Genomic DNA, 18,717 nt, shown 5'->3' with positions numbered 1-18,717 from the left:
TAAACTGAATATTCTCAAAAAAACAGAAAGAAATATATGACATGTGCACTACAAACTGATATGCCTACTGAACTATATCACTTCCACAAATCATGCTAAACTCCGTCAAAATTCTGAAAGCATTTCCTGAGTTTTGAAATGTCTGCTGAGTTTCCAGGCTTCAAAGATGACTTTTTGCTCCTTCAGGGAAAATCCAAATCTAAACTCTTTCCTCCAATAGCCCTGCACATCCTTCAAACCAACTCACTGTCCCCGTGTCACTGGTGCATACGTGGGTCACTTAGCTTTTCTAGACTGTACTCTGGGAGGGGGCTGTAACTTTTAATGGTTCCATATGCACATCTTTGCACCTTCCATGGACCAGGAATTCATTTGGAAATGAAAACATCATAGGATGTGATTCACCATAAAAGGACCACAGAATCTGGGAAGCCGACTATGGACCTGTGAATGGAGACAGGGACCAGGTGAGCTGCCCAACCAGCTGGGCCCTCAGGTCTCTGGTCCTCGGTGAGGTTGTGCCCCATGACCAGAAGAGGGCGCTGTGGCCCTGCCATGTGGTCCTAGCACAACTGCTCAGGGAGGACCATTCTCTCCAAGGACCAGGGCTGGTGGCGTGGCCTGTGCTCCTAATGGAGACTCAGCAGTGTGTCCTCTCTGGCTGGCAGAGTCCCCCAATCAGGGACCCCTGTGGTCTCAGCAGGTGCTTCCTCCCAGGGTCTCCCAAAGGGGAGGCCACCCTTCATCCCCTGAGTCTGGGCTGTGAGCTGAACTCCAGCTCCAGGGCTCAGGGAGGGGCTGGGCGGTCCCTGGGGGGACACTCATTTGCATGGGCCACCCTTCCTCTGGCAGAGGCTGGCAAGAAAAGGAGGCCTGGGACAGCCCAGCCCCAGAGTGGGGACCAGGGGTCTGTGAGCACCATGGCCTGGACTCCTCTCCTGCTCCTGCTCCTCTCTCACTGCACAGGTAGGGATGGGCCTCGGGGACTGGGTCTCAGGTTCCCGACTGCAGCAGCCCCTGTACCTAGACTCTGGGACTGTTTCCTGCAGGTTCCACTCCATCAGACCCTTGTGTCTGTGTTTGCAGGGTCCCTCTCCCAGCCTGTGCTGACTTAGCCGCCCTCCCTCTCTGCATCTCTGGGAGCATCAGTCAGACTCACTTGCACCCTGAGCAGTGGGAACAGTGTTGGCAGCTACGACTTAAGTTGGTACCAGGGGAAGGCAGGGAGCCCTCCCCGGTACCTCCTGTACTACTACTCAGACTCCAGTAAGCACCAGGGCTCTCGGGTCCCGAGTTGCTTCTCTGGATCCAAAGATGCCTTGGCCAATTCAGGGCTTCTGCACATCTCCAGGCTGCAGCCCGAGGATGAGGCTGACTGTTACTGCTTTGCATATAAGAATCACTCGTACACTCACACGGTGCCCTAGCCCCACAGGGACGTGAGACTAAAACGTCCCCTGTGCTCTCCCTGCTGGAGCGGTCACAGCCTACCGACACTGGGACACCACAGGGCTCTGGGACCACGGCTCTGGTGAGGGAGCAGGAAGATGGGGGCTGTGTGGTCCCCAATCCTGGTCTTCCTGGACCCACAAACCCCATGGTGTTGAGGTATGTCCTCCATCCTGGTCCTGCAGGAAAGACAGGGGACAGGTGTCTCCATGTCAACAAGACCTGGTCTCCTATTATGGGGAGGGGCCCACAGAGAAAGTCTGTCCCAAAGTCCTCCTTTTTGCCTGGAAGAAACCCTGCCGCAGGAATGTCGCCTTCCTGACAATGGCCTCCTGAACTCCAGGCTCCAGACCCCGGAGGGGCTTCCAGAGAAGCAGCCCCAGGGATGGGTTTGCTGGAAGAACCAGCCTCGGAGAGTTGGGAAGCCACCAGAGGGACAGGGGCCACTGAGGCTCAGGTTTGACTTGGAGGGAACTGCTCCCTAAGGACACACAGGGCACAATCTTTCCATCACAAACACATACACACTACACATAAATACACACATACATATACACAAACATACACACTCATACATACCTATATACACACAAACTTACACACACAACATTGACACATACACATATGCACACATAACACATAGGTACACACATATACACATACATACAAAAATACACACACATATACACACCTACATACACACACACACACACACACACACACACACACACAGAGTTCTGGACTCCACAGTGTTCTGGCTTCTCTGTCCCTGCAAATAGCAGGGAGCAGTCAGTGCTCACCCCGCAGTCCTCAGAGTCAGAATCGGCAGGAGGCAGAACCTCCCTGTGCAGAGACACCAGTGACAGTGACATACAGCATGTCCCGGTGACAGCAGGCAGATTGCTAGATATGAGGAGAGAAAGGGGGACACAGACCAAAACGCAGTAATTGTGCAGAAAGGAGGGGCACAGGCCAAAGGCAGGAAACCACACATCAGGTAAGCACCAGGGGTCCCTGTGTAGAGAAAGAAAAGCAGGAACCTTTGGGCTGATAAGTGGTCACATCTTTTGGGGTGATGAGTGAGTGGCCTGGAGACCGACAAAGAAAGGTGAGAAGACCTCACACCAGTCAGAATGGCCGTCATTCAAAAATCCACAAATGACAAATGCTGGAGAGGCTGTGGAGAAAGGGGAACCCTCCTACACTACTGGTGGGAATGCAGTTTGGTGCAGCCACTATGGAAAACAGTGTGGGGATTCCTCAAAAGACTAGGAATAGACTTACCATATGACCCAGGAATCCCACTCCTGGGCTTGTATCCAGAAGGAAATCTACTTCAGGATGACACCTGCACCCCCAATGTTCATAGCAGCACTATTTACAGTAGCCAAAACATGGAAACAGCCTAAATGTCAATCAACAGGTGACTGGATAAAGAAGATGTGGTATATTTATACAATGGAATACTACTCAGCCATAAAAACCGACAACATAATGCCATTTGCAGCAACATGGATGCTCCTGGAGAATGTCATTCTAAGTGAAGTAAGCCAGAAAGAGAAAGAAAAATACCATATGAGACCGCTCATATGTGGAATCTAAAAAAAAAAAAAAGAAAACCAAAAACAAACAAACAAACAAAAACAAAGCGTAAATAAAGGACAGAAATAGACTCACAGACAGAGAATACAGACTTGTGGTTACCAGGGGGGTGGAGGGTGGAAAGGGATAGGCTGGGATTTCCAAATTGTAGAATAGACTACACTGTATAGCACAGGGAAATATACACAAAATGTTATGATAACTCACAGAGAAAAAAATGTGACAATGAGTGTGTATATGTCCATGAATAACTGAAAAATTGTGCTGAACACTGGAATTTGACATAACATTGTAAAATGATTATAAATCAATAAAAAATGTTAAAAAAAAAAGAAAGGTGAGAAGAGGCAGCAATTTCCAATGTCCAAATGTAACCATTTGCTCATTATGCCCTCATTTCAAAAAAATTAGCCTTGTAGATCAGAAGTACCCATCGTGCACCGACGCCATGACACTTCCCAACCAGACTAAATAAGGTCACAAGTCCCTCCTCCATTTGGGAAGGTGGAGCTGGGATGAGGGAACAGGGCCCCAAACCCTTCCCTCCCCAGTGAATATTCCACCTATTCATTTTCACACCGTGTGTAACTAACTTGCCAAGAAACACAGGGCAGCCGCTCACCTGAGCCCGCTGCTCTCCCCTTGACAGTGTAGTACCCATCCCTTAATAAATCTTCACTTTGCTTTTTTTTAACCACTATGTCTTGTCTCTGAATTCTTTCTGGGACGGGACAAGAAGCTGGAACACCAGTAACATCCACCGGCAACAACAGTGTCAGGGACGGCCAGGACAGTCTGGGACCGCCTGCTCTGCTGGGGGAACTGCACCATCTGAACACTCCTCAGGTCACCCTACTGATACATTACATCGCACACGTGCATTTACTGGAACGAGATCAATCAAGGTGGGAAGTCCATCATACTCCCGGCTGAGACACACAGACCACAGAGGTGGAGACCAGCCCTGTGAAGGACCAGGTCCAGTCACACCTGAGAGCGAGTCCTCTTGTCCACTAGGGATCCTCGAGCCTGTGGCCGCCCAGACATCCTCTGCAAAGTCAGAAACATGATGACATCTCCCAGTTCTCATTTCCAAGGGGGAATCACAGCACTTCAGAGGCCATTTGGGTTCTGGAAGCACATGTCTTGTAACTGCTTTTGATGCAAGAAAAAGGGATGTAGGGTGTGAGAAGCGCTGTATGCCGTATTTCGGTGGAGCCCATGGGATGTGCCCCGCCAAGGGTGGGTCCTTGGCTTCGCACAGGAAAGAATTCAAGAGTGAGCCACAGTTGAGCAAAGGTAGATTTATTCAGAGAGATGCATTGAAAGACAAGAGAAGAGCCATGAGGTGTGGGAGTTGGGTGCTTAGATTAAAAGTAAGTACACTCTCCATAGAGAGAGAGGGCTGTCTCTGAAGAGGGAGAGAGAGAGAGGACAGAGGCTATGAGGCACCTTGTTGCCAGGTTTTATTGGCTTAGTGGCTTCAATATGCTAATAATGCAAGGACCAGTCTAACTAGCCTGGGGAAGGGGCTGGGATTCCCAGGAAGTTGGCCATTTCCCACACTGACCAGTTGTGGCCAGCCTTGGGACTGTCATGGCACCTGCAGCATGTTATTCACCAAGCTAATATATTACAGTGGGCTTATACTGAAGCTCAAGGGCTGCTAGAAGTCAAATCTCACACCATCTTGAGCCTCAAGACCTATTGGGGGTTTAATCTTCCACCATTTTGATGTTAATTGCTTTGTCATTCCTTGAATGGCTGTGCCCTGCCCCATTCTCACTCTGTCTCACTCTGACCTGTTCACCTGATAACAAAGAAGGGTCCGGCGGGACAGGCTCTGAAACAACACACATGTGCTCTGTTCCCTCTGTGAGATGCAAGACCCCCGTCACTGGGATCCTGTGATTCATCAGATGCTGTTAGAATACTTAACTCTGAGAGAAAATATAAAAAGAAACAAAATCAAAACACCATGTAGAGCATTCGTTCTGGAGCAGTGGACTTTCCACAGTTCATCAATGCGGATGCTCCTGGGGACAGGTGGACACTGAGCGTCTGTCCATTCAATGGTCACCAGCCACCTGCTTATGTCCCTACAGGATTGGTCGGGTTTCTGGGGTAATCTACACTAAGACACCTGGGTCCCAATATCCCAGCTCTGCTCCACAACCAGGGCGGCTGTAGGTTGTAGACTGGAGTAGAGAAGGAAGAGGGGCAGGGATGGAATTAAGCCTGCATCTCCCCAGATTTCTTTTGTGTCCTCCTCTGTGAGAACCCGTGTCCCTTGGGGAGCTCCTGGTCACACACAGTGCCCAGAGCCAGCCCGCCACCTCTGAGACTCTGTGTGGTCGGATCCCCCTTGCTGGCTGTTCCCTGCATCCTGTCCTCAGCTCCACTGTGGTTCCCAAGCTCTCTGGGGCCAGGATCACTTGTGCTTCCCAATAGCCAGTTGTCCATGGATCCGTGACCCGAACCAGTGAGGGTCACTCCAGGTCACACTGACATGGTTCCATGTAGGGATGATTCACTCTTGGGAAACACAGGAATCAGGGAAACATCTGAAGGTGAGATTTTGGACCAGAGGGAAAGGAGAGGTTCTTCCAGGGAGCAGTAGGGAGTGCCGTGAGGCCACATGGGGAGGTCTGTGTAGGGCAGGAGCTCAGGTCTAGGCTGGCCTCCTCTGAGGGAAGCCCTGGATGGGGCCCTCTGCTTCCTGTTGGGGTGGGAAACCGTGTACCCTCGGGGACTGGCTGGGTCCTCTGCACATGTGTCTGCGAGGGGTCCCAGCAGCTGCTTCCTCCCAGGGCCACCCATGGGGAAAACAGTCACCAGGGAGGCTCCCCGTCCAAGGGCCTCAGACTCTGTCAGTGCACATGGGGGAGCGGCAGCAGGTGGGGACACATTTGCATGACAGCCCCTCCTCTGTGCAGCCCTCTGGGAGAGATAAGAGAGGCTGGGGCACCCCAGCCTCAGCTCATGGCCTAAGCAGGACTATGAGCACCATGGCCGGGACCACCGCCCTCCTTGTGATCCTCTCTCTCTGTGCAGGTAGGACGGGCCTCGGGGACCAGGGTGGCTCGCAGCCAAGTAGTTCCTTCTGCCTCAGTTCCCCAAGCAGCTGCATCTCATCCCTTCTCCTGACTCTGCTGTGTCTGTGTTTGCAGGGTCCCTCGCCCAGCCTGTGCTGACTCAGCCGCCCTCCCTCTCTGGGTCTCTGGGATCATCAGCCAGACTCACCTGCACCCTGAGCAGTGGGAACAATGTTGGAGGCTACACAGTATACTGGTACCAGCAGAATGCAGGGAGCCCTCCCCGGTACCTCGTGTACTACTACTCAGACTCCAGTAAACATCAGGGCTCCGGGGTTCCAAGCTGCTTCTCTGGGTCCAAAGATGCCTCGGCCAATACAGGGCTTCTGCTCATCTCTGGGCTGCAGCCCGAGGACGAGGCTGACTATTACTGTGGTACATTACACGGCAACACTGGTACTTACACAGTGCTCCAGACCCACAGGGAAGTGAGACTAAAACCTCCCCTGTGCTGTCCCCACTGGGCTGTCACTGCAGCTGTGCCTGGGACCAGGTCTCACTCAGGGTGACTTTCTGTTGTCACATCTTCAGGAAGCACCTGAGTTTCCTCTGAACAGCAAATCTGACCCTGTCACAGCCTCTTCCTCATCTCACATCTGGGACTGAGCATTGCTGTTGTATCTCAGCCTGCTCATGTTTCCACAGGCAGACAGGGCTTGCTCTGAGAAGAACACCTCCCCATTGGGATGTTATATGTGGCAGAAAGTGGTTGGTCCAGGCCCTGACCCCCTCAGAGTTTAGGGGTCTCTGAGATGCTGGCTGTCTAGAGACTCAATTTGGGCTTTGAGATACAAGACCTTCAATGGGGAAGGAGTGGTAACCTACATAATAACAAAGAGCCATTACATATTAACTATAACCTTACAAATGCCATTCATAATCGCAGCAGAAATAAGAAATATTTAAGAATAAATCTGACAGACACCAATTGTTGTACATGGAACTATGAAATATTCCTGACATAAGTTAGGAAGACCTAAATGAAGGGACTCATATATCATTTTTATGGTGAATACACTCAATTCAATGATCCCCAAAATGTCTATGCATTCATTGGAGGTTGCAATGACAGACATGCACAGTAAATGATCAGGAAGAAATCTCAGCAAAGGAATGAAAACTGGAAGAAAAGACACAAAGGACCTTCCAGCAGTGGGAGAACCCAGCTCCACGTGTCCTCATGTGGGAGGGTTTTCCCTCCCTGACAGGCGTTCCCTGTGTCCCCTCCCCTCTGCCCCCCATAGGAGCGTTTCCAGTACTGCAGGAGGAGGTGGGGCTGTGACCATTAGGATCAGGAACTTCCCCCCACATGCCGTGAAGCTTCTGCAGAGCCCGGATCCAAGGTCCCCTTCTCCTGCAAAGGGAGCTGCAGGAATGGTGGGGTCACACTGGTCGTGGTCTCAAGGCCTCCAGGCAGAGTTGCTACCTGCGACCCAGGACAGAGGAGGATGACCCTCAGGGGTTGAGCGCTCATCTCTGACTCCTGTTTGTCCTCTCGGCCTCCTTGACCACCTCGGGGTCCCAGCCTGAGGAGGGGACTGCTGGTCCCTGTCACATAGCTAATTTCTACCCACTGTCACAAAGAACTCCAGAGCTCTGGGAAGTGAGATCAGAGGTCTACCCTCCGCACCCCTGTCTGACCCATCACCGCCCTGTCCCTGCCTGGGAACAACACCAGCGCTGCTCTGACCTCCACTGTCACCTGTGCTATTGACCCCAGTCTCATGCTCTCACCTTGGTCCATGTTTATGGGTCCATGAAAACGACTCCCTTCCTGACTTGTCTCCACGTATGACCACCACATCACTGTGTGCCTGGATGCAAACTCCCTTCCCAGGTACCGGATAGGGGGATGAGGAAGCAGCATCTAGGACGTGAGCCCTTGGCGACCCAGGGAGCCCCCTGTCCCCCCAGGTCCCTCCGTGGTCCAGGCTTTGCTGTTCCAGCCTGAACCCTGACACTTAAGGAACCCGGGGTCCCCTGTATCCAGAGACTAACGTTGAGGTGCCCTGATCTGCAGGTGCTGGGAGACCCACCCCATGACGATGGGGCTCCACACCTGACCCTTGCCCCTTTTCTCCTCTGTCACCCCAGGACCTCTCCCACTTTTCCCTCTCTGGGTGTTAGTTTGGAACAATATTAACTAAATATCCCTATTTCAGACACGGACCTTATAAACCCTCCCCCATTAAATCTCTGGGGTCTAACAAGTGGACTAGATCAGGTTCCAGCGAAGATCAGGTGACAAACGATGGGGTTTCTCCCCTCAGCACTAGAGCCGGAGGCCCTAAAAAGGATGAGAAGCTGGTTTACAGCCCTCATCTTTCCTATCAAGCATTTTACTGTGAAAGATGCCAAAGCTAGAGTGAAAATATGTCACCTATATCAGAGCCAAAGATAAGTACTTTCAGGGCCACAGTCAAGGGGAAATGAGACCCCTGGAAATAATCCCGAAAGAGACGTGTTTTCCTGAGACATCATATTCTCAGGGCAAAACAGACAGAGGGCAGGACCGGGGAGGCCAGGGGACTCTTACAAACACAACAACCTGCACACGGCAACCAGTGAGTCTATCCCAGTGAGTATTAGTACCGGGTGGCACCCAACGGGGGACTGGGAATCTTCAGCCAGGAACTAGGTTCAAGGAGGTTATGTCCTGGTACTGAGCAGGGAGCAAGGCGGAAGCAAACTGAAACATCAGTTAATCCTAAAATTACTGGCATATGGCAGTCCATTTAGGAGTTTGGAATTCATTAGTGACCTAGAAAATTAATGTCTTATTTCCAACTGCAGGTGTCAGAAAGCCCTTCCAGGAGGCTGGCTGGGACCCGGGGAGGATGTGGCTCTGCGCCCAGCAGGGGGCGCTGTGGGACTGGCCCTGAGAGCTCAGGGTCTGGGCCAGGCAGGCTGGGAAGACACACCACTGGCTCTTGCCCACTTGGGCAGCCGTGTCCTCACTCGAAGGGGACTGTCCTGCACCTGGTCCCCCAGGAGACCCGCGAACTCTCAGCTCTGACGGACAGACTGGCCTCATGCTTCCTCCTCCTCTGTCCTGGAGTCACTGCCCAGACCTGATGTCCAGACAAAGACAGATGGACAATCACAATAAAATGAATTTGCTGGAGAGTCATGACTAACAGTCACATCTGGACAGAGGATAAGAGACCCCTGGGGAGGGATGGTCTCCATACCAACAACGGGGCCTCGCAAGGAAGTCTCTGGGCATCCTCCCCATGCACGTCCTGGGCTCCTCTCCTCACCTCCTCACTCCCTGAACCAAGAGGGTCCTTTAGGGAAGTGACGGGACACAGGGGTTGAGGGCATCCGCACTGCCTAGTGCTCCTGTCTTCTGGGCACAGGGGGAAGGATGGCCTGTCTTCCTACACCTGCTCCCCTCCTCCCAGGGGTCTGGTCACCTGTAGATGAATCTGCCCTGTACAGTGTCCAGGTCTTTACTTTAAATTGTTTAGAAATTATGTATGCAATAGAGGGTATGTAGACTAACCTCACTTTCTTGTTCCAGCAAATGAATGGAGCACAACCTAATGAAAAGAGTATCAGACATGAAAATTGTATGACAATCTCACTTGTGATCATGGCTGACAGGTGCACAAATGACTCAACCCATGAGGGAGTAGAATGCACGTTCCAGCAAGAAAAACTCACCTTGACCCTCAGGGAGGACGTGGGCTGAGTCCAGGCTATGGGTCCATCTCTGGGGCTGATGATGGAATTTGGGGAAGCAGAGATTGGGAGGCCAGGGTGTCCCCACATCAGCCTTGCTCTCTCAGAGAGAAAGGCTCAGCCTGCAGGAACTGCTCCCTGAGTCCGGCAGCGTCACGCAAGACCCACAAGGGGCGCTGCTCAGTCCCCTTCTGCACTTGAAAGGGCTCCTGGGGTCCTGGGAGCATCTCCCAAATCCAGCCTCTCCATCCTCCATCCACAGTGGAGCCTAATTTCCCCACAGCAGTCCCATGGGAGAAATGAGTGTGACCCTGTTGCCTGAGACCATCTGTCCGGGTGTGAATCTGTGAGGCCCTCACTGCTTACAGGACCCACTGTGTCCCTGATGAGCATGAGATCAATGCAGATCACAGCATCTGCTCCCCAAAGACCTCCCCCAGTGGACATCAGGTGACACTGGGTAGCGAGAGGGAGGAAGCTGATTTGCATGAAGCCCTTTCTCCTCCCAGTGGGTCGGGGAGGCATGAAAAGGCCCGAGGACCCGACAGTGCAGCCCAGGAGGCCGAGGAGCCGCATCCCTGGAGCGTCCCCACCATGGCCTGGATGGTGCTTCTGCTCGGGCTCCTCATTCATGGCTCAGGTCAGGGGTCGGATGCTACATCCTGAGGGGCCGCCTACAACCAGGTGTTGGGGTGACCCTGGTCCCCATAACCTCCCCTGTCTCTCTCCTGTCGCTTTTAGGGGTGGATTCTCAGACTGTGGTGACCCAGGAGCCGTCCCTGTCAGTGTCTCCAGGAGGGACGGTCACACTCACCTGTGGCCTCAGCTCTGGGTCTGTCAGTTCCAGTAACTACCCCAGCTGGTACCAGCAGACACCAGGGCAGGCTCCACGCACACTTATCTACAGCACAAGCAGTCGCCCCTCTGGGGTCCCCAATCGTTTCTCCGGATCCATCTCTGGGAACAAAGCCGCCCTCACCATCTCGGGGGCCCAGCCCGAGGACGAGGCCGACTACTACTGTGCTCTGAGTAGAGTTAGTGGTACTTATGGCAACACAGTGATGTAACCTCACAGAGAAGTGCTACTAAAACCTCCCCCTGAGCTCAGGGGACTCAGCCCTGAGGGGCAGGAGAGGAAGAGAGAGGGTGAAATGTCACCACCATAGGGGGAAGCGGCGTCATGCCCACATCTCCTGCCCAGGGTTTCCAGGCCACGTGCCTTCACCAGCCTCTTCCAGGGTGTGTCCACCTCTCAAAGGAGTCCCCCGTTCCCCCCCTATGATGATGACCAGGGCTCAGCTCCAAATCCTATCCCCCAGCCTTGAGACTCAGGAATCCAGCACCATCAGGATGACCTTCCCTGTTGTCCTTGCTGATCTCTGGCTGCACAGACTCCTTGCACTGCATCCTCAGCAGGGGTATCAGCAGTGCGGGGCAGTGACTAGGCTCCTAGCCAACATCACAAAAGCAGTCCAGGCACTTCACCCCTGGGGGAGTGTTGGGGGTCCAAGGTGAGGAGCCTCCATCCCATTAGAGCATCCAGCCAGAGCCAGGCAGCTCATCTGTGTGGTCAGCTGTCCAGTTTTCCATCCAGGATGCTGGCAGCCCAGGGGGAGCTGGGCTTTCTCCCCATCCCTCAGTGTGAGACTGAACGAGGGAGACAAGGTAGGTTGCTCTGCGCTCCCGCCCCCCTGCTGGGGACTGTGGAGCCAGTGAGGACTGAGCCCTGACACCACCTGAATTAACAGGACTGAACCCAGGATGGGGGCAGGGATCGACACTGCAGTGCCCCTCCCTTTCTGGTGTCCCTGAGGCCACGGAGCCCAATGGGCCGAGCACCCGCCCACTGCAGCAAAGCAGCCCCTCTCAGCCTGGTTTCCCTCCCTGAGGTCAGCAGGGCTAGCAGGCAGTTGATAACCATGCCCTCTGGATGTGAAGGAGCTGTTGACCACAGCTGCCCCACGGTCCCTGGAAGAGTCAGTGGCACAGAGCAGTGGGGTCAGGGCCCCCCTTTGCTGGGACAGTGGACGTGAACACACCCCAGTCTTCTGCTGCAGGATGATCCCTGATCAGTGAAGAGTAAATGGGACTCAGAGTTTCTTTTTTTTTTTTTTTAACTTTTTTTTAATTGAGTTATAGTCATTTTACAAGTTGTGTCAAATTCCAGTGTAGAGCACAATTTTTCAGTTATATATGAATATACATGTATTCATTGTCACATTTTTTTTCGCTGTGAACTACCATAAGATCATGTATATATTTTTCCCTGTGCTATACAGTATTATCTTGTTTATCTATTCTAAATTTTGAAATCCTAATCTGTCCCTTCCTAATCCCTGCATCCTTGGCAACCGCAAATTTGTATTCTATGTCTATGAGTCTGTTTCTGTTTTGTATTTATGTTTTGTTTTTTAAATTCCACATATGAGTGATCACATATGGTATTTTTCTTTCTCTTTCTGGCTTATTTCATTTAGAATGACATTCTCCAGGAACATCCATGTTGCTGGAAATGGCGTTATGTTGTTGGTTTTAATGGCTGAATAGTATTCTATTGTATTAATATACCACCTCTTCTTTATCCAGTCATCTGTTGTTGGACATATAGGCTGTTTCCATATCTTGGCTATTGTAAATAGTGCTGCTATGAACACTGGGGTGCAGGTGTCATTTTGAAGTAGGGTTCCTTGTGAATATATGCCCGGGAGCGGGATTCCTGGGTCATATGGTAAGTCTATTCCTAGTCTTTTGAGGAATCTCCATACTGTTTTCCACAGTGGCTGCACCAAACTGCATTCCCACCAGCAGTGTAGGAGGGTTCCCTTTTCTCCACAGCTTCTCCAGCATTTATCATTTGCGGACTTTTGCATGATGGCCATTCTGACTGGTGTGAGGTGATAACTCATGGTAGTTTTGATTTGCATTTCTCTGATAATTAGTGATATTGAGCATTTTTTCATGTGCCTATTGATCATTTGTATTTCTTCCTTGGAGAATTGCTTGTTTAGGTCTTCTGCTCATTTTTGGATTGAGTTGTTTTTTTTTTTCTTATTAAGTTGTATGAGCTCCTTGTACATTCTGGACTTCAAGCCTTTGCCAGTTTCATTTGCAAAAAGTTTCTCCCATTCCATATAGGATTTTTTTTTTTTTTTTTTACTTATTGTTTCCTTTTCTGTGCAGAAGCTTGTAAGTTTAGTTAGGTCCCATTTGTTTATTCTTGCTTTTATTTCTATTGCTTGTGTAGACTGCCCTAGGAGTACATTTTTGAGGTGCATGTCAGATAATGTTTTGCCTATATTTTCTTCTAAGAGATTTATTTTATCTTGTCTTGTGTTTAAGTCTTTGATCCATTTTGAGTTTATTTTTGTGCATGGTGTTCTAGCTTCACTGATTTACATGTTGTCCAGTTTTCCCAGCATCATTTGCTGAAGAGACTGTCTTTATTCCATTGTATATTCTTGCCTCCTTTGTCAAAGATTAGTTGACCAAAAGCTTGTGGGTTCATTTCTGGGCTCTCTATTCTGTTCCATTGGTCCATATGTCTATTTTTGGACCAATACCATGATGTTTTCATTCCAGTAGCTCTGTAGTATTGTCTGAAATCTGGGAGAGTTATTCCTCCAGCATCTTTTTTTTCTTCAATAATGCTTTGGCAATTCTAGGTCTTTTGTGGTTCCATATAAATTCTATTATGATTTGTTCTAGTTCTGTGAAATACGTCCTGGGTAATTTGATAGGGATTGCATTCAATCTGAAGGTTGCCTTGAGCAATATGATCGTAACTATATTGATTCTTCCAATCCAGGAGCATGGGATATCTTTCCTTTTTTTAAGTCTTCTTTTATTTCCTTCATCAATTGTTTGTAGTTTTCTATGTATAAGTCTTTCACCTCCTTGGTTAGATTTATTCCTAGATATTTTATTACTTTGGGTGCTATTCTAAAGGGAATTGTTCTTTACTTTCCTTTTCTGTTGATTCATCTTTAGTGTAAAGAAATGCAACTGATTTTCGAACGTTAATCTTGTAACCTGCTACCTTGCTGAATTCTTTGATTATTTCTAGTAGTTACTGTGTGGACCTTTTCAGGTTTTCTATATATAGTATCATGTCATCTGCATATAGTGACACTTTAAGCTCTTCATTTCCAATTTGGATCCCTTTTATTTCTCTCTCTTGCCTGATTGCTGTGGCTAGAACTTCCAAGACTATGTTGAATAGGAGTGGTGATAGTTGGCATCCTTGTCTTGTCCCAAATTTTAGTGGGAAGCTTTTGAGTTTTTCACCATTGAGTACTATGCTGGCTGTAGGTTTGTAATATATAGCTTTTATTATGTTGAGATATGTTCCCTCTATACCCACTTGTGTGAGAGTTTTTATCATAAATGGGTGTTGAATTTTTTCAAGTGCTTTTTCTGCATCTTTGAGATGATCATGTGGTTTTTGTCCTTTCTCTTGTTGATGTGTTGTGTTACATTGATTTGTGTATGTTGAACCACCCTTGTGTCCCTGGAATGAACCTCACTTGATCATGATATATAATCTTTTTTATGTACTGTTGGATTCTATTTGCTAATATTTTGGTAAGGGTTTTTGCATCTATGTTCATCAGTGATATTGGTCTGTAATTCTGTTATTTGGTGGTGTCCTTGCCTGATTTTATTATCAGGGTGATGGTGGCTTCATAGAACGGGTTTAGGAGTAGTCCCTCCTTTTCAATCTTCTGGAAGAGCTTGAGAAGCACTGGTATGAGTTCTTCTTTGCCTGTTTGGTAGAATTCCCTGGTGAAGCCATCCCGTCCTGGACTTTTATTCGTAGGGAGGTTTTTTATTGCTAATTCAATTTCATTTGTAGTGATCGGTTTGTTCAAGTGGTCAGTTTCTTCTTGATTTAGTCTTGTTGGACTGTATGTTTCCAGAAACTTGTCCATCTCCTGTAGGTTGTCCATTTTGGTCCCATATAGTTTTGCATAATATTCTCGTATGCTATTCTGTATTTCTATGTTATTTATTGTAATTTATTCATTTTCCTTTCTTATTTTGCTTATTTGTGCTCTCTCTTTTTTTCTTCTTTATGAGTTTGGCCAGAGGTTTGTCAATTTTATTTACTCTTTCAAAAATCCAGCTTTTGGTTTGATTGGTTTTTTCTATTATTTTTCTTAATCTCTATTTTATTTATTTCCTTCCTGATCTTTATTATTTCCTTCCTTCCTTTGACTTTTGGGTTTTTTTTTTTCCTCTTCTTTTTCTAAATCTTTTAGCTGGTGGGTTAGATTGTTTATTTGAGATTGTTCTTCTTTTTTGAGGAAGGCCTGTATCACCATAAACTTCCATCTTAGCACTGCCTTTGCTGCATCACTTAAATTTTGTGTGATTGTGTTTTCATTTTCGTTTGTCTAAAGGTATTTTTTAATTTCAACCTTGACTTCATCATTGACCCATTGGTTTTTTAATAGCATGTTGTTTAATCTCCATGCTTTCCTTTTTTTCTCCTTTGTTTCTCTGTAGTTGACTTCTAGTCTCATGGCATTGTGGTCAGTAAAGATGCTTGAGATAATTTCTATCTTCTTAAAATTGTTTAGGCTTCTTTTGTGCCCAAGTACATGATCAATCCTAGAAAACGTTCCATGTGCACTTGAAAAGAATGTATATCCTACTTTTGGGGGGTCCTTAATGCTCTGAAAATATCCACCCAATCTAATTTTTCTATTGTATCATGTAATTTTTCTGTTGTGTTATTTATTTTCTGTCTGGAAGATCTGTCTAGTGATGTTAATACGGTGTTAAAATCTCCGACAATGATTGTATTCCCATCAATTTCCCCCTTTATCTCTGTTAGTAATTGTTTCATGTAGTTAGGTGCTCCTATATTGGGTACATATATATTAGTGAGTGTAATAGCCTCATCTTGTATTACTCCTTTAATCATTATAAAATGTCCTTCTTTATCTTTCTTTGTGGCCTTTGTTTTAATGTCTATTTTGTCTGAAATCAGTACTGCTGCACCTGCTTTTTTGGCTTTTCCATTCGCATGGAATATCCTTTTCCATCCTTTCACTCTAAATCTGTATGTGTCCTTCTCCCTAAGGTGGGTCTCTTGTACGCAGCATGATGAAGGTTCTTGCTTTATTATCCAGTCTGCCACTCTATGTCTTTTGACTGGAGCATTTAGTCCATTAACATTTACAGTAATTAATGATGTGTGTTTATTGCCATTTTGAACTTACTGTTGCAGTTGATTTTGTATTTCCTCTTTGTACCTTTCTTCTTCCTTTTGTGGTTTGGTAATTTTTCTTTGTATTTTGTTGGATTTCATTTAGTTTTAGTGACTCACTTGTAAGTTTTTGGCTTGTGGTTACCCTTTTTTGTAAGTCTATTTGCCCATTACCATAACTGTTTGTGTTAAACGGATAGTAATGTAATCTCAAACCCATCTTACTAAGAACAAAAAATTTAAAAAAGAAAAAAACCCCTCTATATTTCCTTGCTTCACTCTCCCTCTCTTAATGATTTAGATGTCTTCTTTTATGATTTTATGTTTATTCTATTTGTAATTCATGATAGTTATCACCTTTTCAGTTGAGTTTCTCATTTTTTTAGCATCCTGCTTCTTTTCTATTTAGAGTAGGCCTCTCAATATTTCCTTTAGTAAGGGTTTAGTGTTGTAAACTCTCTAGTTTTTGCTTATCTGTGAAATTCTTTATCTCTCCTTCTATTCTAAAGGATAGCCTTGCTGAATAAGGTATCCTAGGCTGCCTCTTTTTTTCCATTCTGGACTTTGAATATATCTTGCCACTCTCTTCTGGCCTGTACTGTTTGGGTAGAGAAATCAGCTGAGAGCCTTGTGGGTGTTCCCTGTAACTCACTGTTTTTTTTTTTGTTTTTTTATTCTTTTGCTGCCTTTAGGATCATTTCTTTATCCTTGACTCTGGCCATCTTCATTATATGTCTTGGTGTGGGTCTGTTTGGGTTCTTTCTGTTTGGGACCCTCTGAGCTTTCTGTACTTTGATATCTGATTCCTTCTTTAGTTTTGGGAAATTTTCAGTTATGATTTCTTCAAATACCTTTTCAATCCCCTTTGTTATTTCTTCCCCTCCTGGAACCCCTATTATGCATAGATTGGCGTGTTTTATGTTATCCCATAGGTCTCTTATATTGTTTTCATTGGTTTTTATTTGTTTTTCTCTCAGCTGTTCTGATTGGATGTTTTCTGTTGTCCTGTCTTCTAGGTCCCTTATTTGTTCCTCTGCATTATCTAGCCTGCTTTGTACAGCCTTTAGATCAGCTCTCATCTCAGCAAATGAATTTACCAATTCTACTTGGCTCTTCTTTATATCTTCAGTTTTATTTTTGACATATTTTATATCTCTAAGTACTATCTCTTTTAGTTCCTTCAGTACTTTGATCACTCCTTTTTTGAAATCTTGATCTAGCAGAACATCAATGTCTATTTCATTGATCTTGCTTTCAGGGGATTTCTCTTGCTCTTTTAATTGGGAGTGGTTCCTCTGCTTCTTCATATTGCTCATATCTCTCTGGTACTGTGGCTTAAGGAGTGTCAGTTATCTATTGTGGATTTTATTTATTTATCTATTTATTTATCTATCTAAAGCCTATGCAGGGTTAAAACTTAAAAAATAGAGAGAGAATTTTCAAAGAATGGAAAAAAATAAGGTTTGAAAAAAGTGTATAATCAATAAGAGAAGAGCAAGTTGAAACAGAATAGCAACTGAGTTGACATGTCTTTTATAAACCTTTAAAAAAGGAGAAAAGATCAGAAAACAATACCTGAAACCTGTGTATAATCAATAAGTGGAGATCAAAACCAAGAGAAATACAAGTGAAATGAGGTCGATTTTTAAAGATAATAGTAAAAAAAGATTTTAAATGAAAAATTTTAAAGGGATTCGAAGTGGAGACATATACAATTGTTTAAAAAGTAAAATTTTAAAAGGTAATAGAAAATGGAACAGATTTTTAAAAAGATCTAACAAGAAAGAATTTAAAAAAAAAAAGGGAGGGAAAAAAGGATTGAAAACAGTGTAGAATCAATAATAGAAGAAGAGTAAGTTGAAGCAGAATAGCAATCGAGTTGAGACATATTTTAAAAACCTTAAAAGAAGGAGAAAAAATCAGTAACAGGAGATCAAAACCAAGAGAATGAAAATGAAATGAGGTGCATTTTTTAAAATAATAATAATAAAAAGATTTTAAATGTAAAATTTTAAAGAGATTAAAACAGTAGACATATGCAATTGTTTAAAAACTAAAGATTAAAAAGGTAACAGAAAATAGAACAGATATAAAAAAATTTTTTTAAAAAAGGAATGTGTTCTCCTGGAGACCGCACTCTTAATGATTTTATCAAGAAGTCTTTCTGTCTTTGCCCTGTGTCGCAAACTTAGCTTGCTGCTTCCAGAAGCCCTCCGTCTGTGCCATCATCTGTGCTGCTCCCAGTGCCTGTCGGCAAGCAGATCGTGCCCCCTCCCAACACTGGGTCAGGTGCTGAGACCTTCACCTGCAGACAGGTGGGTCAGTCCCCCTCTTGATGCCACAGTCAGTTGCTGTGCTCAGGAGAGGTAGGCAGGTGGCCGCCCACCCTCTCCTGGCACTGGTAGCTCCCCTGCTCTGTACAGCTGCCTGCTCTGCCTCTGCAGGCCCTCCGAAGGCAGGCTCAGGGAAGATCGCGGAACAGCCCTGCCCCTGCTCCGTGCCAAAACTCAGCTTCTTGTTTTTCTTGGCGGTGCAAGTTCTCTGAAGTGCCAGGGCAGAAAGATCCTATCTGCCTTGGGCTGTAAACAAGTTTCTGTCCAGCCTAGGAGGTTGGGGAGCCCCCAGGTGCAGATTCAGGTCTCGGCACCGCCCCTGCCGGGCAGTGCGCACAGGAGG

Source organism: Camelus dromedarius, chromosome 31, assembly GCF_036321535.1.
Source record: "Camelus dromedarius isolate mCamDro1 chromosome 31, mCamDro1.pat, whole genome shotgun sequence".
NCBI classification, from domain to species: Eukaryota; Metazoa; Chordata; class Mammalia; order Artiodactyla; family Camelidae; genus Camelus; species Camelus dromedarius.
Note: the sequence above shows the minus strand (reverse complement) of the source record.